Raw genomic sequence first — 27,173 nt, 5'->3', positions numbered from 1 at the left:
CTGGGAGACCTGAGATCTGAAACCTAGTAGCCCATTGTTGTGATCGTGAACCTCAGTCCCCAGGAAGTTTCTGTCTGTGAGGTACCTGGCAGCAGAGCATGGAACCTCGGGGGGTATCTGCGCCCATAAACTGTAATTTTGAGCCTGTGACTTTTTCCAGCTTTCCACAGGTTTATTCAGTATAATTTCCCAAGTTTGCCAGGAGGGAGACCAATCTAGGATGCTTGTTCATGGAATGGATGTCCACCCAGCTCTTCCTCATGAAGAACTGATTCACTATGTGGATGTGCTTAGGAGGCCTGTTTTAAACCGTCCTCAGTGATCTGTAGATTTGCAAGTCTGGGAAAGGTCACTAAGCAGAAATGTAAACGCAGAGTACTTCACTGGGGTATCTGCAGGGGAGGCTTCCTCCTTAGAGCAGGGTCCCAGGGACCTCACAATGGGGCAAGCTGCATGAGGCCAGGCAGCCTGGGAAGGGCAGGGAGCTACCACCAGAAGCCCCGGCAGGCAGGGCTGGCCCTCGGGGTTCTCAGTCGAGCTGCTGCCACCAACAGACATGGGTGGGAATGAGAAAGAGGAGGATGCGGGACAGTTTGTGGTAGCCCATGCTCCTGTCATCAGCACCACTCTCACCTGCTCCTGGGCTTTCTCCCAGCTTCTCCACAGAGGCTGCTCCACACCTTGAACCTCCGTGAGAAGAGGAGGTGCCACAGTGTGGCCACTTCTGCCTCCTTTGAATAATTAAAACAAAGGATGTTCTTTCCTAAAAGTCTGAGCCAAAAATGTAGGTGTACTTTATACACAGGAGCACATTACACAGGGCAAAATACGGCAGGTATGATGAAGAGGTAGTCACGGTAGGAATTTCTGATGGATTAGTAGGGTAGGTGAGGAAAGAGAGGGATCAAGGATGATTACTAAGAATTTTGGCTGGAGTAACCTTACATGGTGGGAATACTTCCTGAAATACAAATATCTGGGGGAATGTATGGTCTGGAGGGACAAATCAAGCTAAGTTTTAAATGCTCCTGACACAGCTGAGATGTCAAACAGGCGGTTGACGTGTGAATCTGAAGTTCCATGAGAGGGGTCTTGTTGGAGACAGAAATTTGGTAGCCCTCAGTCTACAGATGGCATATAAAGTCTGGGGACTGGATGAAGTTACCCAAGGAGGACACGTAGGTACAGCAAGCAAGAAGCCCAAGGCCCATGCCCTGCGCATTCTAATTTAGAAACTGAACCCAGACAGGAAGTGGGGGGTACAAGAAAGAAGCAGCTGGGATTGGCACTAATAGTACAAACGCAGGAGGGGGGTGCTCGTCTGGGGTGAATGCTTTCAAAGCATTGAGTGAAAGGGAGCTGGATCTCACTTTAGGCCAACAATACGCTCTTGCAAATCTTGTACAAATTTAAATTTTAATGACTCACTCTTACAGAAGAGCCTGATACGTCAAAGAACACTCGAATGAAGAATTTTATGAAGTTAAACATCTTTTCTAAAATAAGAGTGCATCTCAAAAAAACCAAATGAGTAAACCAAGATTTTCACGTATCTGCTTGTTTCAAGTGGGATTTAACGTACAGCGTATCACATCATGGTGAGATGACTGTACCGACCGGAAACTCGGGTCAGAAGTTTATGTTATCTTTACATTCCACAGCTCATGTCCAAAGCTTTCATCACCCTAGCTGCTATCATTCATTAAATGTTTAGCTTAATATCCATTTAATCTTCCCCAAATCTTATGCATTGAATGATTTTATGATGCCTGCTTTTTTTTTTTTTTTTAAGATAAGGAAATGACCCTATGGGAAATGACCCTCAGGCATAGTTAAGTCACTTTCTCCGTGTCAGCTAGGGTCCCACATTGGTCATAACTACAGACTTTGTTTTTTATTCTGGTGACAAAATTAAATACCTCAGCCCTCTGCCCTTGAAACATCATGGTAAAGTTTGTTCCCTCCCTTCTTTTCTCTGCTCTTTTTTCCCTTCCATCCTGCCGATGAAAGAGAGAAAAGAAAAACTACGTAAAGTAACCAGAATTCAGGAGAAACGTAAGCAGAGATAACCACAGTTGAAAACTCAGCAACAAAAGTGACTGTGATTGAGTTTTGAGTTTCCTGGCAGCACAGACAAAATTATACACAGGGATTACAAAATATCGATTATCTAACAAAAAGAAACATACTAGTTAGACAGGAGAACTTTTTTGTCCCAAGACATAAGTACAACAGTATTTCTTACATGTGTTTACTTAGGGAAACAGAATCATATAATAATCAGAAACTGAAGGCAACTCCTCCAAAGGGTGGGGGGAATATATATATGAATATATATATATGAATATATATATATATATTCATATACACACACACACATACATACTTCATCTACTTGCACTTAGAACCTTCCATTAAAAATCTGGTCAACAACTCAGCATTCTCTAGAACAAGGCTATGATGCAGTTCAATGGTTATTTCAGCTTTTTAAAACAACTTTAATAGATTTCTAATGACTTAAGGACCATGACCTTGAACTTTTATAACTGGCACATAGACTTAGTAGAAATAAGACCTTTTGGTATACCCTGTGAAAATGGTCTATATCACATCTCTCTCAGACGCAGCCTCATTTGTATGAAACAAAATCTTGGCAAAAATTTCAACACACGGCTTTCCTCCCAGCTCCAATTTTCGTCCCTTCACAAGCAAACTGCCATGGGTTTCAACTAATGAAAAACTGGTTTGTTTTTAGAAAACTTCCTCATTACCAGCTAATATAACAGAAACGAACAGGAAGAGTGTTGTTTAATATGGATTAAACGTGAATACAACTCAGACGCTTTCTTCTTGTTGAATTAGATAATCAAAACTATTAAACAGTATTTCAAAATGCTTTTCATAATCCCAGGACCATTAATGTCATGTTCAAATCACTGTGGATTTTTGTTGTTGTTGTTGCTTTTCCTATTCACAGGGATACAATGAGTCATTGGCACCTTTCCAGCGCAAGATGCATTTGAATAATACATGACATGCCCTTTAGCTAGCATCATGATGCCAGATTTAAAACAAGGTAAGAAGTTTCCTCCATGTACACTTGCAGTGTTCAGCTGTTCATAATCTATAGCGTTAACAATTTATCATCAAACCCAGCGACTTGCTGCCAACTTATCAAAGTGGCCACTGGATGCATATGATCAAGTCTGAGCATCTGGCTCTCCTCTGTTCCTGACATTAGCACAGACAACAGAATCAGTGGACTATTGAATGCAATTACAGTAAGCGAGACAGACAATAAAGATTGATAGCGCCTTCTCTTTTTATCACACACAAAACTAGTGGGGGTTAAAGCTTTGCCTTGAGCTGCCTTCATTTAACAATGATTGAAAATATGCAATTGTCTTGGTAAAACACTGTAGCCTGTACCACTTCATTTACTGGACACATTATCAAATTAAATGAAAAGTGAACTGCAAAAAGCAACAGTTATTATATATTAATGATGAATATTTACTTAACATTGTTCACAAATCATACAGAGAACAGAATCCTTCTTGTTATCTTCTTTGCAGGTTACAGTTGAGTAGGTTTTAACATTTCTATGTTTACGTTAAGTCTTCTGTCTACAAATCTCTAAATACAGACTTGCACGATTGGTTTTGTGACTATCCATGTGATTACAATGTGTAATTAATAAAATACTCTAGTTGTAGATGAATCCTAATTATCCAAGAGCTCCCCCTCACTCCCGCCAACAAGTCTCATTATAACAAGTCTCATTCTTGTAGCTACTTTTGAAACAAGAGAAACTTAGGCAGGGGTACATGGTGTGACCTAAAGGTTAGGAATGCCAGTTTTATTGAGCTTCCAAAATATGGAATATAAAGAAGACTCTCAACCTACAGACAGACCACAAATGTATATTTTATATTTTTCTCCAAAGAATATTGCTGTAGTAGCCACTGGGGGATTTAACAGTTCATCCATGAGTTGACCTTCCAAACAAGAATACGTAAGGGCTAGAAGGCGTAATGGGAAAGCCTGGACCTACTGAGCACATGAGAGAAATGAATCTTAGTCCCCAGTTCAGACAAGAGGTAACTTCATTCTAAGCAAGTACCAGTATAGCGGAGAATACAAAAATAAGTGTCTCATGAAGTGGACAAACATTTGGTGTGCATACTGACATGTCTGAAAGACATGATGGCAGGCAGACAAGATTGTCAAAGTTATGTAGATTAATTCAAGGTTCTTTTTTAAAAAGCACACACATCTGGCCCTTCTTTTCCAATGATAGATACAGGAAAAGAAGGCACTCACATGTAAAAGGTAATAATGTCTCTTTTCTAAGAGCTCAATAACCCGAAAACTCTGTGTCATGTCCCTAACAGAAAATAAATAGAAAGAGGTCAAAGAAGACGCAGCAAATCGGGTATGGGGCTTCTGAAACCACCCCACTGGTTATTCTATAAACAATTCAATACATACTGGGAAGTGATGGAGTTTGGAATGAGAGCACTAACCATATACAATTGATATAAATAGCAAGAGGAGGTGCAGGGCACACAGTGTGTGTGGAACACTCACCAACGTGGCAGACAGCATCCTCACAGAATCTGGAAGCCAAGAAGAAGAGCTGAGTCAGTATTCACAAAATGTAAAGGAAACAATTATGTTCTCTGAGATTTACTTCCAACCAAAATCAAACTGAAACCACTCTTTCTAGACACGTTCAAATTCTAAGATCCATGTTGCCCTTAAATCCTCAGGAGATATGCAGCTTTTGCCAATTATTCTCAAATCCAGCTAACTGCCAGACTTATCTCAGGAGCTTCTTAACATGCAGATCCCTGGGTCCCAAGAATATAAGGCACGTAAAATACAAAAGAAAGAAAGAAAATTCATCACCCATAAAGCCACCATCTGTGATCCACCTTTTATCCATGCATACCTAGATAGAAAACTTCTCAAGTCAATAAATGGTTTCAGTAACATTTAGGGGAGTCACTTTAAAATTTTTTAAGTGAAAGTGAAATATATGTCCATAACTAAAAATTAACACACATTTCTGTACAAGCAAAACCATGAAAGAACGCTTTTGCCATCCCTTCAATAGCTATCCCGCACAAAGTTAATTATTTTTACACATGTAAGTGTTCTTATGTTGGTAGCTCTCAGTATTCATTTTTAATTTATTCATGTGTATATTTTGCATAGTCAAAATTGGACTAGTCCATGACTTTTTCTTTTTACTTTTTCACTAGTCTGAGAATTTTTCTTTTCACTTTTTTACTTCACATTATATTGCTTTATATCTAGATCTACCAAAAGCAACCAATTTTCTTATTATAACAGCTACATAGTATTCCATAGTATATATCGTAATTATTTTAGTGTCTAGCTTGCTTTTACTATTGTTCCAAACTTATTAGCTAGCTTTACCAAAAAACCCAATGTTTCTATCAACAGTCCTATACTTTATCTTCATCTATATGCAAGTGTTTTTGTAGTATAGATTCCTAAAAATGTACCCCAAAACTATGCATTTTATTTTATTTTTTTCTTTTTAGAGAGAAGGTTTTGCTCTGTTACCTAAGTAGGAGTGCAGTACAATAGTCAGAGCTCCCTGCAATTGTCAACTGCTGTGTTCAAGGGATCCTCCTACCTCAGCCTCCCAAATAGCTAGGACTAGTAGCACTAACCATCACACCTAAACTAATTCTTCTTTTTTTTTTTTTAAGAGAGAGACAGGGTCTTGCTATGTTGCCAAGGCTGATCTTGAACTTCTGGCCTCAAGTGATCCTCCTGCCTTGGCCTCCCAAAGTGCTAAGAATGCAAATCTGAGTCACTGAACCCAACTCAGGTTGTGCTCTCACTCACAAGAAACACAAGAAGGTCCATTTCGTCACACCTCTTTGATGGTAAATAATTTTCATAATTTAATGTTTTACAAATCCAGTGTTTTAAAAGTGTCATCTCATTTTGAAATTTCATTTTCAGCTTCATTTCATATGCATATTAGCCCCTATTTCTTCCATTAATTCTTCTTTCATATCCTACACCCATCTTTCTATTATATGATGTATCTTTCTCTTACTACTTTCTGAAAACTCACTATTTGGTTTTGAACTTTATATGTAATGTGTATATATATACACATATATATATATACAGAAGCCCTTATTCCTCAGAATCATCTTCCCCAACTGACAATCATTTAAAAAATGTCATGTTATTACTTTCATATTTTTAATAGTTTTTAAAGCTTAGATTCTGACTATCTCTGAAATTTATTCTTATGTACAATTTAAAAATATGTGGTTTTTTAAAACCCACCAGTTGATTCTTTTTTTTTTTTTTTTTTGTAGAGACAGAGTCTCACTGTACCGCCCTTGGGTAGAGTGCCGTGGCGTCACACGGCTCACAGCAACCTCTAACTCTTGGGCTTACGCGATTCTCTTGCCTCAGCCTCCCGAGCAGCTGGGACTACAGGCGCCCGCCACAACGCCCGGCTATTTTTCTGTTGCAGTTTGGCCGGGGCTGGGTCCGAACCCGCCACCCTCGGCATATGGGGCCGGCGCCCTACTCACTGAGCCACAGGCGCCGCCCCCACCAGTTGATTCTTATTATCCTCAAGTATACCAAGCTCTGTCATAGACTGTAGGCCAAATACCTGGGTGTGAATCCTACAATCTCCTTTACTTCTTTGTTCATCCTAAACTTGAGATGAAGTACCTGTCTCATAGGATATGGAAAGGATTGAAGGAGACAGGAAAAATGAAGAGCCTGTACAGCTGTTAGGATTATTACCATTATTGGGGTAAGAGGGAGGGTAGTTCATTTTTTATTTCAGAATATTACAGGGATACCCAAATTTTGGTTACATAATTTTCTTTTGTACATGTTAAGTTGAAGTTATAAGTGTGCCCTTCACCCAGAATGTGCGCATTGTACCCAGTGTGAATTAACCCAACCCTCCTGCCCGCTCCACCTACCTACCAGATTCCTGCTGAGTTTGACTTTCACAGGTGCATGTAAGTGTTGATGGACTAGCTCTGATTTAGTATAGAGCACACGTGGTGTTTGTTTTTCCACTGTTGATACTTCATTTAGAAGGATGGTCTCCAGTTCCATCCAGGTTGTTACAAAAGATACTAACACCATTTTTTAAATAACTGCATAGTACTCCATGGTATACTCTGTTTTAACATAGCTCGAAATCTTTAATTTTTGTATTCACTCAAAGTGTATTTCTACTTTCCCACCTTCTCTCAAAATTCAGGAGCTAATTCTTAGTGCAGATTTACACGGGATTTTATGCAGCCAAGGGCTCCTTCAGAATTGCTACTTTAAAGCAATTTTCTTGGGCACCACACTATTTCTAAAGTGGTTGAGCCCTGAGGATCTTGAGACTAAAGTGCTGGGTGGTACCAGATGATGGCAGTCATACATCAGAGAAAGTGTTGGCTCTTCACTACACACTTTGAAAGAACTTGTGGGCATCATCTGTCTGATGTCCCAGTCCTGAACGTCCAGTGGCCCTTGATTGTGTCTGGGCCACCCAGACTAGGAGGCAGAGCCACTGCCTCCAGTGGACAAAGAGAGGGATGGGTGCCTGGTTCCTTTGTGAGACCACAGGACACGTGCCAGCTCTAGCCATTCATCCTGCACGAGCTGAGATTCGCCGGAGAAGAAAAATCCCAGGTTCCTCGGAACCCACAGGCCATCAGAAGACTCCAGCTGCCCTGCTCCCCTGTCCCTTTAAATATACTTTTTGACCAATGACCTTTGGGTTTTGGGAACACAGGAAATGGTATTAAAGCCTGGCTGTGTTTTGTTAAGTCCAATCATCTATCAAAGTCCACTTAAAATAAAAAGAAATTAATTAAGAAAAAACCTTACTCCTATCTTCAATTCTAAAAGCAGGAAATTAGTCTATGATCAGATGAAATTCAGAAAGAGTATTACATTTTGCCAGTACCACTGTGTAGGAGACCCCTGAGAAGAAACACCTTGGTAATAAGGAAATGGAGAAGGGACTGGTCTCTCATTAAAAAGCCAGAGAGCACGTACATCATTGCTTGGCAGTCTCTATACCTGCGGTGTAAATAGCCACGGGCAAAGTGAGTCGGGGCTCTGATTAGGTTCCTCCTACTAGGACAGACTGGGGCACCTTTGAGGTGCTCCCGCACCTCTGACCTGACTGACACAACTGGCTCCTCCTGATGGGGAGCCTTACCTGATGGAGACAATAGGCTCCCCAGAAGTGCTGGGGAGCCATGCCCCAAGCGAGCTTGTACAGTGGTCAGCATTCTGGCAGTTTCATGGGCCAGGGCGGCAACCTAGTGTCCTGGCTCTGACACCACTGTACAACACAGAATTCTATGAGTATCTGTGGTTATTATGGTTATTAGATTAACAATATTTCCTTTTCTCCACATCCACACCAACATCTCTGTGGAGAAAAGGAAACACTTCTACACTGCTGGTGGGAATGCAAATTAATACATTCCTTTTGGAAAGATGTTTGGAGAACACTTAGAGATCTAAAAATACACCTGCCATTCAATCCTATAATTCCTCTATTAGGCATATACCCAGAAGACCAAAAATCACATCATAACAAAGATATTTGTACCAGAATGTTTATTGCAGTCCAATTCATAATTGCTAAGTCAGGAAAAAGCCCAAGTGCCCACTGATCCACGAATGGATTAATAAATTGTGGTGTATATACACCATGGAATATTATGCAGCCTTAAAGAAAGATGGAGACTTTACCTCTTTCATGTTTACATGGATGGAGCTGGAACATATTCTTCTTAGCAAAGTATCTCAAGAATGGAAGAAAAAGTATCCAATGTACTCAGCCCTACTATGAAACTAATCTATGGCTTTCACATGAAAGCTATAACCCAGTTATAACCTAAGAATGGGGGAAGGGAGAAAGGGAGGGGAGGGAGGGGGGAGGTGGGCAGAGGGAGGGTGATTGGTGGGATTACACCTGCGGTGCATCTTAGACGAGTATATGTGAAACTTAGTAAACGTAGAATGTAAATGTCTTAACACAATAACTAAGAAAATGCCAGGAAGGCTATGTTAACCAGTGTGATGAAAATGTGTCAAACGGTCTATAAAACCAGTGTATGGTGCCCCATGATCACATTAATGTACACAGCTATGATTTAAAAAAAAAAAAAAAAGATTAACAATATTTATCGAGCACTTACTGTGAGTCAGGCATCAAGTTAAGCACTTTACATGTATTACCTCAATTAATCCTCTCAGCAATCCTTTGAAGACATTCTTTTTATTACCCACAACATAGACAGGAGGTATGGGAGGCACAGTGTGGCCAAGGTCACAGTGTGGCCCAAGGTTGGTGAACAGTGACTCAATAATTCTGCTCTTTTAACCTCTAAGATCAAACTGTGTGCCATGCTGTTCCAGCAAAAAGACATGGCTTCCTTAAAATAACAAAATAAAACAAAACCCCTCAAATTTATATTGTTTAAAATTTTTAAAAATGTGTTATTAAATGAGCTTTTACCTCTCTCCCCAAATTCCACTTCTTAAAACAACAAAACACAATCGCCTAGAATAATTATAATAAATTACTTTCAGTTAGTTATTAACAAAAATGAAGAAGAGAATGAAGGTCAAGGGAATAAATCTCTAAATGAGCTAGCAAAAAAATGAATGAAAAAATTATTCTACCAAATATTCTGGAAGTCTAGTTATTATGGTCTGAATTGCATGCCCCCCCAAATTCATATATTGATATCCTAATCCCCAGAATGCACCTCAGAATGCAACCGTATTTGAAGATAAGATCTTTAAAGAAGTAATTAAGTTAAAAATAAGACCTTTAGGATGGGCCCCCATCCAACATGATTGGTGTCTTTGTAAAAAGAGGAACTTGGTGCAGGAGAGGGGGGACCGTGGGAGGGCACAGAGAGAAGGCCGCTCTCGGCAAGGCGAGGCCAGGGGCCTGGGAGGAACCACCTGCCCACACTGCGTCTCAGACTTCCACCTTTAGTACTGGAGAAAATAAATCTCAGCCGCTTAAACCACCTGGTCTTTAGTATTGGGGAGGCAGGATGTGAGTTTAACTCCCAGTTTCTAGTGTAGCTACTAGTTATTTGTAAACAGAATTTTCCTAAGTATGGGATAAAAGTGGGAATCTAAGGGCACAAAGATAATCTTAGACCTGAAGAAAATAACTACTTTCACTTGAGACTTACGTCAACTTTTATAACTAGGACTTCTTTTTTAATTCCCTGTATATACGTAGATACCTTCTTCCCCTTTGCCCACCCCTGTCGGCCTTTCTTCTTCTGCTAACATTTCACTCACCATCCTCAAGGCCATCAACTTCGTTCTCTCCACAGGTGGCTGGGTGTGCTCCTTAAGCTAAGACTACATCCAGCTACAGAGGAATGAGTTAACTAAAGACATGGCTTGAGACTCTAACTGGAAAACTCCTTAACATCCAAGTCAAATGAGGTATTGGCTGAGCAGGACAAGCAGCAATTTCAGCTACTTGTAGCTCACCCAGTCACATTATCTCATCACAGCAATGGCTCCTCTTTCACCATGGGTCAGTGGGCTGGGAGCAAAATCAGAGACCTAAGCCTGAACAGTCTCCCATCATAGCCACGTGCCCCCGAGGAGCTCTGGGGTTAGTGTGGGGTAAGTGGCTTTAAGCCAGCAATCAGCCTTCCCTCATTCCTGCCCACAAATCACCTCTCCTCACTTTGTTTGGATCTTAATGACCTCAACCCATCACAAGAGGTTTGCCTCTTTTTTCCCCCTCGACACAAACACAAAATGGCAGATTACCCAATGAAATAAATATAATTTGGATGTGAAATAAAACCTATCTAGTAGTGTGTGTATGATGCCTGCGTGTCTCATTGGCATGCACCAGATTGTACTAATGGCAGGAATTTCCCCAGGGAAGATAACCTCCAGATACTGCTACAAAAGCTTTATTCCCCACACTCTGCAAATTATTTAATTTAAACACTGCTTGATATGACTCTCCGAGGAGAAGTGTGTTTTCCCAGATCCATTTTTAATTTGTTGGTGTGTATATGCATGTGTGCAGATAGAACCGGCCTCACAAATGCATTCGATTTCACAAATGATTCGATGCAGAGACTCTAAGCAAAAGCTTCACGGTGCAGAATCAGAGGCTGCCAACTGCTGTCTAAAACTCGGAAAATGACAAAATGCATATGTAATTCCTTCTCCTTTTGGAAAGGAAAAATAGGCAATGTTCAGTTGTCCATGTCCTAGGCACCCATCCCCAGACACCTTCCATTTCCTTGGGAGACATCACTAAATATTTTGTTAAGTCTTTTGTGTCTGTGTGCACGTGTGTGCAGGCCCACGTCCCACCATTCTTTCTCACAGTAGAAGACGGTCACATTTATTGATGCATTTTACTAAAGCAGGAGAAGCAATGCCAAGATGACAGAATCAGTTCTCATCAGCACTGGGCAAGCCTGTGTCATGAGCCAGGGAAATAATCCACAGCATTCTTTTAACCCTATTGCTTCTTGTTAACTTCTACCACTTTTCGAGTACACACCAAGGAAACAAAACCTTTAGCGTCCTATTATGAATTTTGCAAATTTCATCACAAAAAAATCTCACCTTTTCAAAGAGCTTATAGGTTCCATTAAAGGATTCAAACAAATTTGTCTCCTAGACAGAATTTCTTTACATAGTGCTCCAGAGAAGGGCTAACCCCACCACAAATGCTAATGTGCACGCACAGGCCTCGCGCTGGACATTGTCTCGTTACCTTGGTTAAATCACTTTAAACAATAACTTCAATATTAACTTAGTTTTCTTGTTTTTTCATCAGACCAAGCTAAAAGGATGTGAGCCCTTTTTCACCCTTCCCCTAGCCTTCCTCGATTTCTCTCCCTATGTGGTACCCTCCACGGTGGTGAGGTGACTGCCCTCCTCCTGCCAGCTGAGATATTTGTTGACATAAGTTTGCATTCTGGGGCATTATCAGCTTAATGCATAATTCAAAATCTCTCGCATGTGGCCTACACTCTTGCCTTATCCCTGGTATCCGGAGTGAAAGATAAGAAGTGTTTCCAAAGTGAACACACAAAAGGACTTCCAAACATTAACGCTGTCCCCCCAACACCCTCCCCATCCCTCAGAAAACTGCTTGCCTTGCAGCTCCCACATACCCTCACAAAGATTTTATACTGAGAAAACAGTCCAAGAGATGGTGGAAAGTTTATAACAAGGGGGAGCACCCATGAACCATTTGAATGAAGAGTTCTCTAAACATAGGGAAAAAAATCACAATTATTACCTTAAGCATCATATTCTAGACTGACAGTCAGATGTTTTCAGCAAAGCAATAGTTTCAATGTCTGCAATTCAAAAACAGAAAAAGAAAAATCAGCTTTAGACTTTTTATTTCCAGTAGGGCAGGGTGGCGTGTATTTGTGGTGGAAAGGGAGAGGGGAGGATGAGGGGAAAAGGTCTCCACGGAAAAGGCTTCTTAACATGCAGGAGGGAAGAAAAAAAGGAGTCCAAAAAGGAAGAACCAGAAAGGGGACAAAAGGGAAAGAAAGAGAGAGTGAAGGGTTGGGGTACAGACAGATTGAGGGAAGGAAAAGATAAACATCTGAGAAGAGGTGGCTGTAAGATCGACTGTATTTGATTAATTCGGTCAGAATCAATTTGGTAAAAATGGCTGGAGTGATTTTTTTTTTCCCCTACTGAATTGACTGTTTTCTGATTGAATTGATTGAATTAACTAGTTATTTGTTTTATTAATGATGTGTAAAAAGAGAGAAAATGAGTGAATAAGCCCACCTGCAAATACTGTGATCCAGGTAACTTGTACACTGTGATTTGAGCACATTAACAATGGCACAAACCCGCGTGTGAGCATGGATATATGTATGTGCCTGTGCATGGCAATGCTGATTTTGCCAAGAAGTGCCATCGCTGACCCCCAGAATATTTACAAGCATAAATATTTTTACTGTACACATACATACATATAATATATATTCTCAGTCTTGCTTTCTAGGGTCCCAAAGTTAATTATCTTTTTGGAGAGCAGTTTGTTCTCAATAGAGGGTATGCTGTAGAGATGTACCAGCATCCTTTGTTAGCACCGATTTTAAAATTCAAGCTCACTCCCCCCGATATACTTATGTCAAAGTCAAGACATAATACTAAAAATCAGAAGGTCACCAATGTCATTTGGACTTATTACTAAATATGGCATTCTAGCAGCTGCTTTTTACATGCATTTTGAGTCCACCAAGCAATAATGCCTCCCTTTTTTATAAACATAAAGACATGAATTATTAAAAAATTAAAGACATTTGGAATAATGGTCCTCCATACACAAAGTATTTATTTCAACTTTCATCATTCATAGGTTATTGCATTGATTTTTTTTTTCATCAGCTTACTTAGTATTAGGCTTGCACTGAACTCATCAATAAGAAATGAATTTTGGTAACTTTCAAATCCACTATATTATTTTCCCTTTTATTCGTAGTGAATTTTTCTTCTCTCAATGGTATTACTGCAATAAGTCAGTCATTATTTCTTTATGTTTTCCTCTTTCTTTAGTATTTCATTTCCCTTTACAGCACATCTTGTGATCACAAAGAAAACAGAGACACTTATTTCTTTTAACAGTTGAAATTGCTGCAAGTGATTTAGCTGTCATTTAATTTGATTCCTCTCTTCTGTCTGTGGAGAAATATGTTTAATGTACTGGAAATTATGTTAATAAGAAAAAGCATTATCTCATTTAATGAAATAAATATACAAATATTTCAAAATAAAATAAAGAGGCAATCTTCATGGAGAAAAAATGTCTCTTATGGTTTGCATAAAATAAACAAATGAGGAAAAATCATGAATACACTGAAACCCCGACAAAAATTATTACTACATTCAAGCAGGGGTGGGGGGAGGGAGTGGGAGCTTGGTAAATGAATTACTCACAACTTAATCAAATATTTTTTGAAAAATATGGATACATAATCAAGATCAAATTGTTAATTTTATATTTCTAATTACCTCAAGCAAAACTATTTCTTTTCCTGGAATACACACTAGGTTTTTGAAAAGTTTTCTCTGTGTTTTTTTCTCTTCTATCTCAATGGTCTTTCAACGATTGCTATTGTTCAAATTAATAATTATCAGCAATCTCATTGAAAACATGACCAACAATCCATGTAACTATAAGGAAGGTTAGAATTCCTTTGATTTTGCTAATCAAAACAGAGTCAATGAACTCATTCCAAAGCTTTTATATATTAAAATTTATCTAATGCACAAAAGGTTAAATAAATATTGTTAGTGATTTGAGCTAAACTTGAAGCAATTATGTAATAAAAGCATGACCACAGTAACAGAAACACATAATTAGCAATTTAATTACTGGCATGAAGACAAGCTAAAGATGTCAATAAAAAAAAAATCTTTCATGACAAACCGATTTTATTCTCTTTGCTGCAGTTTGAGAAAAATGTGCACCACCTGATGAACAAAACCACTTTTATACAGAACACCTATCCCTGCACAAACTGAAATCTACCCAATTCATAATATTTCTGATTTCATATCATTGCATATTGATCCCATTTTCTCCCATCTAGATTAGAACTTTCTCTTTTCTGAAAATACAATATTTCCAGCCAGCAAATAAAGAACATTACTTTTTTTAATGAGTTTAAGTAGCAGGTGTTCTTTGTTTCAATTTCATTTTTCTCAGCTTCGATAATGCATTTGACAGAAAGGCTTCCCTATATATGACATTCCAAGTATCCTATCTTTTCTTATCTTCTAAATTTCAGTTGAGAAACACACATAAACCATCAATCATATTAAAAGGAGATAAGTACTAACTATACTAGAAATAATTATCTCTGTAGTTAGGGTCATAGGTGGGAGATAAAGGAGAAGAGTAAGTTGGATTTATTATGAAATGATCCACTTGTGTTTTTTCATCACAACCTCAAGTTTCAGATTTTTAAACTGAACTATTTATCTAAAAGTGTTCAATGCATCCTTACCATCTTACAGGTCACTGGTATTTAACCAGTAGTGGAAAACAGATACCTGGACAGAACCAGACTGAAAGAAGTTTTCCATCTTGTAATGAAAAGTGAATCATCTTGCCTGGTGTTCAATAGCCACTTGTACAAGCCCAGTACATGGAGTGAAGTCATGAAAGGCAGACTTGCTAAGAGGCTGGTTTATAAATACCGCTGGGGCAGGATAGAATACACTTAAATTCTAGCCAGTAAGAACATAATAAATAACCCCTAATGCCTTTGCCTTTTATCATGAACCAACTAAATGTGATCACTTTTAACATATAGTTGCAATTAAATATCCTAACTAAATATTTCATTCTTGGGAGAAGGCATAGAATACAAACTCAAAATTTCTGAGGAAATTGACCATGCTTTAAAAATATATTTTATTTGACTGTAACCTGATAAAATCAAAAACAAAGCAAATATAGAGAACCTCTCTAAGTTGACTGCCCAAGTGACTGTAAGAAATTTGTCAACATAAAGAGATGGTCACATAAGGAACTAGGCCTAAAACTGATACATACATATGGTACATGTTTGGTCTGCACATATGAAAATGAGGTCAACTTAGGAGGAGGTCCATACAGGGAGGTGGTAACTATGGAGGTTCTACCACAATTAGGAGATGATTTTTTGGAGCCTCTTCACTCCTATATGAATAACTAGAGTCATTAACTTCCTATATATATTTAGATTAGAGGTCTCTCCTAAAAACAAAGAGCTCTCTTTTCCAGTTAGCTTTTGTTCACTATTTATTATATATCATATATCACCACCAGCTTCTAAGTTTCTGTTTTAACTGTAAGCCTAAACTCACAAGGATTTTTCAACTATAATCACCTGGACTTCAAACTCATCTTCTTTGCATACTTTTATAGTCCAGATACAAAGAGTTGCCAAGTATTTTGTTATTTAAAACCAAGCATATTAATTTATAAAACTCCATGGAAAATGTCCTGTATTAGCTATTATGGAAGCTGGTTAAATTAGGGTACTTGCCTTTGGGAAGCTTATAGTGTAGTTAAGAAGTTGGTAGTTCCAAAGGTAATACTGCTTCATAATTCAAGTATAGTTAGGATAAACAACCTATGAGCTCACCAAGTAAGTATAAGAAAGTTCATAGAATAAAGAGAACACAGAGTCTTTGTGAGTTGCTCTGTCTTTACAACCAGGCAGAATTTTATAAAGCTTTACAATGCATCATCACATTTGACCACAGGAGCTAAATAGTCCTGTCTGTGGGTGAAGAAACTCAGATGGAAAGAGGTTAAAGCACAAATGTATTAGGATGGGGATGCCATCACAGTTTTGTTGACTTCTAGGCATGACGAAGAAAGCACGTAAGATGAAGAAATGGCCAAGGGAGAAGGTCAAGTAGAGAAGAAGAGAAGGGCCTCATGCATGCTGGGTAGGACAAAAGGGGATTGCTAACCTAGGAATAGCAGCAAGAGCAATGAAAGAAATATTGGTAATTTAAAAAGACAGGAGCAATGGAAAGGTAGGCAGCAAGTAGTCTCTAACAGTTTCTGAACAGAATGAAGACTGAAAAGGTGAAACACAAAGGCGTAAAGTAGATACTGTTGGTGGTCCACCCAGACTCCTTCACTCAGTACAGTCCAGCCCCTGCTGCTGGGAGTGGGGGTAGCAAAGAGCTCCCAGCTGTCCCCTTTTCTGCAGGATCATCCTCAGCCCTGCAGGGACTAAGAACAAATCACCTTAGAGACTAAAACTCTCTCCTTTAACAACCCCCACATAAAAACTTGACATGGGTGGGAAAGAAAAACAAAAGCTACTTTCGTTTATTTGAGGAACATCCAGTCTGTGGGGTAAGCGGTAGCTAGACTCTAGATGAGACCACATGCCCTGCCCTCTTTCCTCACTCCTGTTCTCATCAATGCATGCTTGGCTTAGGAAGACCATGGGAGAGGAAACAGTTAGTGGCTGCATTGTCTTCCTCTCCCTTGAGGGGGAAGAATGAGCTTCAATGTTAAGAACTGAGCAACAGAAACATTACCTGACTAGTCCAGAAACTAATCATTGCACAGGAAAGACAACTAGGGCCTGCATGTAGGACATTAAAATGTGATTGTTCTTTTCTTGTCTTTTTGTCTTTAATTGTTCAAAGAATGAAATTTGGATGGCATCATTGGGGAGAAGTTTATAATTCAACCACTCTGGTCTGCACAGGAGATACAATGAAGCCTCCATGTCAGGCGTATGTTTAAAAAAAAAAAAAAAAAAGAATACTTTTATGAAAGTAACCCACCAGAAACCATTCTAGTGCTTCCATCCAAAACCCATGTGAGCCTCACAACTTACTAAATCATTAACTTCCACTTCTTACCTAAGGGAAATGTCCCTGCTATGTCTAAACAAAAAAACCAATCCTAAATTTACAACTATATCTATTTAAACTGCAAAATGGTAAATAAAAAATAATATTTTATAAGACCAAGAAATCAAAACAAAACTGTAAATGTTTCCAAACATAATAATCATATTTCTCTTGTACCCCAACCTAAATACCACAGTATCTTGAGTCCTTATATAACACATAGATATTCTGTTGTACCCTTTAAGACACTAACCATTGTTTGTGTCTAGGTCAGAGTTCCTCATTGTTCTGTCAAAAACTTCTTGTCTTATTTAAGGTGATGATGATTTGCCACAAAGTGGGGGAAATGTGTTTAATGAGCTTGCAGAATGTAAATTCCAAGATACCTCATAACAGTTCTACTATATTGATAATATACAATGAGGGAGAGGAAAGATGGGAGAGTTGACCTGTACAAGAATATGAGAGTGTAGTACCCAAACCACAAATCTTCATGAACTAATTTCTTAAAAACAATCTGCATCTAACAATCTATCTCTTTCTTTTCCTATACACTGTATTAATAACTACCTGATAGCTAATCTGTCTTCCTCTTGTGTAGTTGTATAACAAATTTATGCTCAGAATAAAATACCCTACTTGTGCAATGGGATTGGTTATTCATAGAAATGAATAGAGAGGTCAAAAAGAATGGTAAAACTCTTTAGCAGTGTTCTCAAACCTGAACAAGCTTAACTTGGGGAACCTAGTGAACAGATTCCTGCACCCTACCTCCACCATCTCGAATTAAGATCTGAGGATGGGGCAGGAATCTTTTAGTTTAGAAAGCAGCATGCCCAAAAGCAATCACAGCAACAATAAAAATAAATAAATGGGACTTGATCAAATTTAAAAGCTTCTGCACAGCCAAAGAAACAATCATTAAAGTGAACAGGCAACCTACAGAATGCGAGAAAATATTTTCATGCTATACATCTGATAAAGGGTTGATAAGCAGAATCTACAAATAACTCAAGCAAATCAGAAAGAAAAAACAAACAACCTCATTAAAAAGAAGCTCATGAACAGAAGCTTTTCAAAAGAAGATAAACTAATGGCCAGCAAACATATGAAAAAAAATTTTCAACAGCTATAATCATCAGGGAAATGCAAATCAAGACCTCAATGAGATAACACTTAACTCCAGAGAGAATGGCTTTTATCGAAAAGTCCCAAAACAACCAATGATGATGCAGATTCAAGGAGAAAGAAATGCTTATACACCATTGGTGGGACTGCAACTAGTACAACCTCTATGCAAGGTAGTATGGAGATTCCTCAAAGAACTAAAAGTAGACATACCATTCCATCCAGCAATCCCACCAGTGCGTATTTACCTAAAGGGAAAAAGACACTTTGCAAAAACGACACCCACATTTGAATACTTACAGCAGTACAATTCACAGTTGCAAAGATGTAGAAACAATCTGAGTGTCCATCAATACATGAGTGAATTAATAAAATGTGGTACATGTATACCATGGAATACTATTCACCACAAAAAATGGCGAACTAATACCTTTTATAACAACCTGGATAGAATTGGAGACTATTCTTTGATGTGAAATATCATAAGAATAGAAAAACAAACACCAGATGTATTCACTATTAGATTGGAACTAATCAATTAACACTTTTGTGAACATATAGAAATAACACTCATCAAATTTGAATAGGCAGGAGGGGAAAGGAGGAGATGGGTAAATGTACACCTAACAGGTGCAATGCACACTATCTGAATGATGGGCACACTTATAATTTGACTGAAACAGTACAAAAGCAATCTATGTAACCAAAACATTTATATTGCCATGTTTTTCTGAAATTAGAAAAAAAGTAGTCCTCCTTTAGCCTCAGGAATACATTTCAAGTCCTCCAGTGGATGCCTAAAACTATGGATAGTATCAAACTCTATGTTTAATTTATAAATTTGTCATAATAAGATATTAACAACTAATAATAAAATGAAACTTATTTTTCCTCAAAGTAAAAAAATATATATTAAAAGAATATATTTCACTTCCATGTGGGATGGGGTAATAATTGTACATCAGAGGGCATAAGCCAAAACTCATTTTCTCTTATTTCTGCTGGTTTCCTAAACAATTGGAACCACTAAAATGAACTCTAATCCTAATGGCAATGATGACAATGAAATAGGCAGGCCTTAAGACATTTAAATGTAAAGGCAAATTAATATTAAATGTTTCCCCTAAAACACTAGCCCTGGGGCAAGCATAATGAAGCTCAAAAATGCCTTGTATACTTGTGAGTTGTGTGAAGAGAGGTGTCATGAAGAAAGGTGCTTTTTTAAAAGAAACTTGAATCTAATCCAGCAGAGATTTGGCAGACAACATATTTAAAAGGTTGGGAATACTTGCAGAAATTGATTCATTCACACTGTTGTGAATCATTTAGCACACACTTTAAAGAGAGTTTAGTTTCTTATTCTCTGCTTCCCACTTCCTGAGAAAGGCTGTTCATCAAAATGAAGACTCATCCTGCAGCCTTGGGAACACGACAAAGGGGTGAGCATGAAAGAACACCATGAGGAACACTCTTCTTCCACAAAGGGCAGTTTGTGTTTTTTGGTTTGTGTTTTTATTTGTTTGTTTATTTAATGTAGTAGTTTTACATATTAACATGCAGATTCTCAGACTGGTGTCATCAATATTGTTACCTAAAAAGAAAAGCAAGTCCCCTAAGAAATGCTCCTGAACATGCCTAAATTGAAAAGTACACAATCCATTTCACTTAAATGTAGCTCTCCTTGGACTTATAACAAGGTAAAGGACAGTATTACTGTAAGTTCTCTAAGTTAAATGATTAAAAGCATCCTTCTTTGTGAAAATCTTATAATTATAAAAGGAAATTGTATTTTCTTCAAAGAAAAAAGTTTACATGCCATTTTAATATTTAAAAAAATAATAATAATGGAGGGGGTCAGAGCAAGATGTTGGACCAGAAGGATTGCTCAGCTGAGCTCACCTAGAATGACTGGGAGAAAAGAGAGAACAGAGCATTACCTGGCATACTTACTCAGAGTCATAGGTCTTACTCTCAGCATTACTTACTCAGAGTCATAGGTCAGGGGACAGGTGGAGGAGGTAGGGAGGTGAATACGCATATGATCCAGAGTAGTGGAAATATGATGAATTAGGCAAGTGATCACAACCAACATGGATTGGCTGGCCCCCCACAGAAGCCTTGGACAGGAGGAAGCCTTTCTGAAGTTTTCAGTTGTTGGGGGGAACTGTGTATTGAGTGGAAAGCTTGGAAGAGTGGGTGGACTTGAACAGTATACAGCAACCAGATTTGAATGTCAGTTGGAGTGGACTTGCCATAGGTTTGGGGGCTAGTGAGACAGCCATACTGAGAAGATCTCAGTGGCCAGGGGGCTGCCATTGTGGGAAGGTTGAGAGGTTTTAGCGGGGGCCTAAAGCACAGCCGTCTTAATTCCACCTGCCAGAATAAGAACTCAACTCTTGCTGAGGAACTCCTGCACCCCATGGAAACTAGAGTCAGGGGGCATTGCGAGACCTGCCCCTGAAGGATTTTTGTGAGCTTTAAGATCCCAACCTGGCAGGGTCCGAATGCTGAGGAAATAATCAGGCAATCACCAAAGGGAACTAAGTTTGGAATAAGGATCATAGTGGTTGTTGGCTGTGATGTCACACAGCTCCACCTGGTGTCCCAAAGAAATAGTGCAATATACTGTCATCAAGAGCAAGGACTTCTGTTTGAAGCAAAGGAGGCAGTGAGAAGTAAAAAGAAAGACAGGGAGGTGAATAAGAAGAAAGAACACATGAGGAGGAACCAACAGAAAAATTCAGGCAATGTGAAAAACCAAAACAGAGGAACTACCCCAAGGGACCGTGAGGCAGCTACTGCAGAAGACTCCACCTATAAAGAATTGATGGACTTGACAGAAAGGGAATTTAAAATATGGATGATAAAGACCCTAAAGGAATGGACAAGAAAATGGAAAGATAGAAACAAAAGTCAGAAAAGAGATATGTAGAATATAGAAATGATATGGCAGAGCTTAAGAAAATGAAGGAGACTATCAAGGAATGTAAAGATGCAGGAGAAAGTGTCAAAAATAAGTTAGACCATGGAGAAAAAAAGAAACTCAGAGCTAGAGCATAAAGTTTTTGAGTTAACCCAGGTAGTTAAAGAGGCAGAAAAGAAGAGAGACAAAACAGAACAACCACTTGGAGAACTACAGGATTCTATGAAGTGTTCAAACTTACAAATAATAGGGATTCCTAAAAGGGAAAAAGATTGTCCCAAAGGAATGGAAGCCCTACCAGAGACCATCATAAACAAAAAATTCCCAAGTTTTACCAAAGACACCGATACACTCCTTTCAGATGGATATCAAAACCCTGATCATATCAACTCAAACAGAACTTCTGCAAGACACATTGTAATGAACCTCTCCAAAGTCAAGATGAAATAAAAAATTCTGCAAACAGCCAGGAGTAAGTGCCAACTTACCTATAGAGGCAGAGCCATTAGGATGACAACATACTTTTCAACTGAAACCTTCCAAGCCAGAAGAGCATTCACCTTCAATATTCTTAAACAAAACAACTTTCATTCCAGAATTCTGTATCCTGCTAAACTAAGCTTCAAAATTGATGGAGAAATCAAATCTTTTATGGACATGCAAGCACTGAGGAAATTTGCCACAACAAGACCAGCTCTACAGGAAATACTTATACCTATTTTCAACACTGACCACCACAATGGACCACTAGCAAAATGAACTCCCAAAAGCTAAAGGTCAAAATTTACCATCCACAATGGTGCAAAGGATAAAACTACACCATGGACTGTCACAGTATAAGATGCGTAGAACTCCATCACAGTTATCAATTATCTCAATAAATGTCAATAGGTTGAATTCACAACTGAAGAGGCACAGGCTGGCTGATGGGATAAAAAAGCACAAACCATTCATATGCTGTCTCCAGGAGATACACCTAGCCTTGAAGGAATCAATATTCAGGGTTAAGGGATGGAAAACAGTATTTCAAGCAAATGGAAATCAGAACAAAGGAGGAGTCGCAATCTTATTTTTAGATACAAGCATATTTAAAGCAATTAAAATTAAGAAAGACAAAAATGGACGCTATATACTGGTCAAAGGTACAATACAACAAGAAGACATTTAAATTTTAAATATTTATGCATTCAACTTAAATGCTCCCAGATTTATGAAACACACCTTGGTGGGTCTGAGAAATATGATATCCCATTACACTATAATAGTCGGGGACTTTAACACCCCTCTGACAGAACTGGACAGATGCTCTAAATAGAAACTAAACAAAGACACAAATAACTTAAATGTGACCCTAGAACAAATGGGATTAATAGACATACACAGAGCACACCATTCCAAAGCTAAGGAATATACATTTTTCTCATCAGCCCATGGTACATACTCCACAATAGACCACATTGTAGGATATAAATCAAACCTCAGCAAAATTAAAAGAATAGAAATTATAACTTGTATCTTCTCAGACCACAAGTCAATAAAGGTAGACCTCAACTCCACAAAAAATGTTCATCCTCACACAAAGACTTGGAAACTAAAAAACCTTATGCTGAATGATGACTGGGTTCAGGAAGAGATAAAAGTGGAAATTGTTAAATTCCTCAAACATAACAACAATGAAGATAAAAGTTACCAAAACCTGTGGGATATAGCAAAAGCAGTCTTAAGATAGAAATTTATCTCATTAGATGCCAACATTTGAAAAACAGAAAGAGAGGCCATCAGAAAATTTATGAACCATCTTATGGAATTGGAAAAAGAAGAACAATCTAATCCCAAACCCAGCAGAAGAAAAGAAATAACCAAAATAAATCAGAGATGAATGAAATTGAAACTAAAAAATTATTCAGATAATCAATGAAGCAAAAAGTTTGCTTTTTGAAAAAATAAATTAATTAATAAACCTGGCCAGATTAGCTAGAAACAGAAAAGTAAAATCTCTAATAATCTTAATCAGAAATGATAAAAGGTAAATAATAACAGATGCCACAGATACAAGAGATCATCTCTGAGTACTATAAGAAACTCTATGCCCAGATCTTTGACAATGTGGAAGAAATGGATCAATACCTGGAATCACACCCTCTCCCTAGACATAATCAAGAAGAAATACACCTGTTGAACAGATCAATTTTAAGAACTGAGATCAAAGAAACAACAAAAAATCTCCCAATAAAATAAAGCACTGGTCCATATGGCTTCACACCAGAATTCTGTCAAACCTTCAAAGAAGAGTTTACACGCATACTGCAGAAATTATTCCAAAAAATTGAGAAGGAAGGAACCTTCCCCAACGCATTCTATGAAGCAAACATCATCCTTATACGAAAACCAGGAAAAGACATAACTAAAAAGGAAAATTTCAGACCAATTTCACTAATGAATATAGATGCAAAAATTATCAATAAAATCCTAGCCAATAGATTACAGCTACACATTAAAAAAATCATTCATCATGATCAAGTAGGCTGCATCCCAGGGATGCAAGGCTGGTTTAACATGCACAAGTCCATAACCATTACTCACCATATGGTGAAGCAAAAAAAAAGACCATATGATCCTCTCAATGGATGTAGGAAAAGCATTTGATAAAATTCAGCATCCTCTTCTAATTGGAACACTTAAGAATTTAGGTATAGGTGGCATATTTCTTAATCTGATTGAAGCCTTCTACCACAAACCCAAAGCTAACATTATACTGAATAGAGTAAAATTGAAAGCTTTTCCACTTAGAACTGGAACCACACGAGGTTGTCCTCTATTGCCACTACTATTCAACATGGTGCTGGAAGTTCTAGCTAATACAATCAGGCAAGAGAAGGAAATAAAGGGCATCCAAATGGGTGCAAAGGAGGTCAAACTACCTCTTTGCTGACAATATGATCTTATACTTAGAGAACCCCAAAGACTCAACCACAAGACTTCTGGAAGTGATCAAAAAAATACAGCAATGTCTCAGGATAAATCAACATCCAAAAATCAGTAGCCTTTGTATATGTCAATAACAGCCAAGATGAGATGCTAATCAAGGACACAATTCTCTTCACAGTAGCTTCAAAAAAATAAAATACCTAGGAATACACATAACAAAAGAGGTGAAGGACCTGTACAAATAAAATTATGAAACACTAAGGAAAAAAATAGCAGAAGATATTAACAAATGAAAGAACAGACCATACTCATAACTGAGAGAATCAACATTGTCAAAGTGTCTATACTACTCAAAGCAAACTACACATTCAATGCAATATCCATTAAAATACCATATCATACTTTTAAGATTTGGAAAAAATAATTCATCGTTATTATTTCGAAGAAACCTCATATAACCAAAGAAATTAATTCTTAGTAATAAAAACAAAGCTTGGGGTATCACCCTACTAGACTTTTGGCTATACTATACTACAAGGCCATAGTGATCAAAACAGCATGGTATTGGCACAAAAATATACATTGACATTTAGAACCAAATAGAAAACCATGAAATGAAACTACCGTCTTACAGCCACCTGATCTTTGATAAACCAAACAAGAACGTCCACTGGGGGAAAGACTCCTTATTCAATAAATGGTGCTGGGAGAACTGGGTAATCACATGTAAAAGACCGAAACTGGACCCAACTTCTCACCTTCTTACAAAAATTGATTCAAGATGGAGAAAAGATTTAAACCCAAGGCATGAAACAATAAAAATCCTCAAAGAAAATGTGGAGAAAACACTTTAAGATACTGACCTGGGGAAAGATTTTATGAAGAAGACTTCCATGGCAATTTCAAAAACAACAAAAATAAACAAATGGGACTTAGTTAAACTGAAAAGCTTCTTTATGGCTAAGGAAACAACAACCAAAGCAAACAAACAATCTTCAGAAGGGGAAAAGATATTTGTATTTTATAAATCGGACCAAAACTTGATAACTAGGATCTATAGAAAACTCAAATTAATCAACAAAGAAATATCCAACAATCCCATATATCACTAGGCAAGAAACAGGAATAGAATCTTCTCTAAGGCTGGGCAAGGGATTTGAAGAGAAACTTCTCTGAAGAAGACAGGCGCACGGCCTTCAGACATATGAAAAAATGCTCATCATCTTTAATCATCAGAGAAATGCAAATCAAAACTACTTTGAGATATCATCTAACTCCAATGAGACTAGCCTATATCACAAAATCTCTAGACCAGAGATGTTGGCGTGGATGCGGAGAAAAGGGAACACTTCTGCACTGCTGGTGGGAATGCAAATTAATACATTCCTTTTGGAAAGATATATGGAGAACACTCAGAGATCTAAAAATAGATCTGCCATTCAATCCTGTAATTCCTCTGCTGGGCATATACCCAGAAGACCAAAAATCACAACATAACAAAGATATTTGTACCAGAATGTTTATTGCAGCCCAATTCATAATTGCTAAGTCATGGAAAAAGCCGAAGTGCCCATCGATCCACGAATGGATTAATAAATTGTGGTATATGTATACCATGGAATACTATGCAGCCTTAAAGAAAGATGGAGACTTTACCTCTTTCATGTTTACATGGATGGAGCTGGAACATATTCTTCTTAGTAAAGTATCCCAAGAATGGAAGAAAAAATACCCAATGTACACAGCCCTACTATGAAACTAATTTGGGACTCTCACATGAAAGCTATAACCCAGCTACAACTTAACAACAGGGGGAAGTGGGAAAGGGGGGGGTGGGTAGAGGGAGGGGAATCGGTGGGATCACACCTGTGGTGCATATTACAGGGGTATTTGCGAAACTTGGTAAATGTAGAATATAAATGTTTTGGCACAGTAACTGAGATAACGCCGGAAAGGCTATGTTAACCACTGTGATAAAAATGTGTCAAATGGTTTATGAAGTGAGTGTATGATGCCCCATAATCATATCATTGTATACAGTTATGATTTAATAAAAAAATTAAAAAAAAAATAATAATAATAATATACTTTGTTGAATTCAGGTCATAACTTGAACTAGAATTTCTGTGAGTTTTGATTAGAAAATGCTTCACAGATCTCAGATTAAGCATGTTGAGCTCAGTAGAGTTCTGTTTCAGAGTCAGAAATGTTAATGTAATACTTTATTTTACACTGTGGAGAATTAACTGAAAATTCAATTGACACCAAGGTTGTTAGAAAGCGGGTCTTGAACTCAGAAAAGAATTAGACCAAAAGAGATAAAAATATTATTGTAACAGCCCAAGTCATTACATAAAAGAACATGGTGGTGAAAAAAAAAAAAAAAAAAAAAAGAATCTTCTCTAAAGAAGACAGATAAATGGCTAACAAACATATGAAAAAAATTCTCATTGTCCCTCATCAGAGAAATTCAAATCAAAACTATCCTGAGATATCACTGAACCCCAGTGAGAATGTCCCACATCACAAAGTCTCAAAGCTGCCGATGCTGGTGGGACTGCAAACTAATACAACCTTTTTGGAAGGAAGTATGGAGAATCCTCAAATAACTCAAATTAGACCTCCCATTTGATCCTGCAATCCCATTACTAGGCATCTACCCAGAAGTAAAAAAAATCCTTTTATCATAAGGACATTTGCACTAGACTATTCATCGCAGCTCAATTTACAATTGCCAAAATGTAGAAAC

General features: G+C 38.0%; 1 long non-coding RNA gene across 1 annotated transcript in view; it reads right to left on the bottom strand.

Annotated features, from left to right (window-relative positions):
* Window positions 1–27,173, bottom strand: part of LOC128583894 (uncharacterized) — a 432,742-nt gene that overhangs the window by 179,496 nt on the left and 226,073 nt on the right. Inside the window, exon 2 of the long non-coding RNA XR_008379579.1 lies at window positions 4,591–4,619. This is a non-coding gene — a long non-coding RNA (uncharacterized LOC128583894). The remainder of the gene's footprint in view (window positions 1–4,590; window positions 4,620–27,173) is intronic.

Source organism: Nycticebus coucang, chromosome 4, assembly GCF_027406575.1.
Source record: "Nycticebus coucang isolate mNycCou1 chromosome 4, mNycCou1.pri, whole genome shotgun sequence".
Lineage (NCBI taxonomy): Eukaryota > Metazoa > Chordata > Mammalia > Primates > Lorisidae > Nycticebus > Nycticebus coucang.
Note: the sequence above shows the minus strand (reverse complement) of the source record. Positions and strands in the feature narration are given on the sequence as shown.